Below are 742 nucleotides of genomic sequence, written 5' to 3'. Positions count from 1 at the left end.
CTTGTAAGCATCCAGATGACGTAGCAAGTCATTGACCGCTTCCTCTTGGATTATGGGGGGTTCATCCTGCTCGCTGTCCCTGTTTTCCAGCTCAGGGGGCTGAGTACCCTGAGGATAACTAGTCTGCCTGCTAAAGACTGAGGCAAAGAAGGCATTAAGTACCTCAGCCTTTTCCTCATCCTCAGTGACAATGTTCCCCCCGATAAGTTCCCAGATGAAAAGTACTACTCTGGCAGGGTCCTGGGCTCCCTGTTCATTAGCTACTCCTCTTTGAGAGCTTCAGTTTTATTTTCTTCTCCCACCTCCATTTGGGGAAGATATGAACAGAACAGCAAACAGGACTTTTTTTTTTTTTTTCCTGTAAAAGCATTCATCTGCCACTGTTGCTGGGACCCACATAAATTCTAAAGTACTGTGACAGTGCCATGGCTTGGGAAGGACTATGGCAGTGAGTGCAGCAGGGAATGACTGGCACTGCTAGCAGGGATCGGGGACTGTAGCACTAACAAACACCTCTCCAAAAGCTTCAAACTTCAAGTTCTGGAGTGCTTCCTGCACTGCCCTTGCACTCCTGGAGGTTTATTTCGCAGCCACCTCTCAGCCGCAGGCCTGGCAGCCTCCCTGCCTCCTTCCTCCCCAGTAGTCTGTTTCCTGCTCGCTCCGTGCGTCAGTAACGCCGAGCCGCCGTGGTGCTGCCCACGCCGACCCGGCTGAAGATCCCGCCGGGCAGCCATGCCGGTCG

Source organism: Pygoscelis adeliae, unplaced genomic scaffold (assembly GCF_000699105.1).
Source record: "Pygoscelis adeliae isolate BGI_AS28 unplaced genomic scaffold, ASM69910v1 Scaffold399, whole genome shotgun sequence".
Classification (NCBI taxonomy): Eukaryota; Metazoa; Chordata; class Aves; order Sphenisciformes; family Spheniscidae; genus Pygoscelis; species Pygoscelis adeliae.
Note: the sequence above shows the minus strand (reverse complement) of the source record.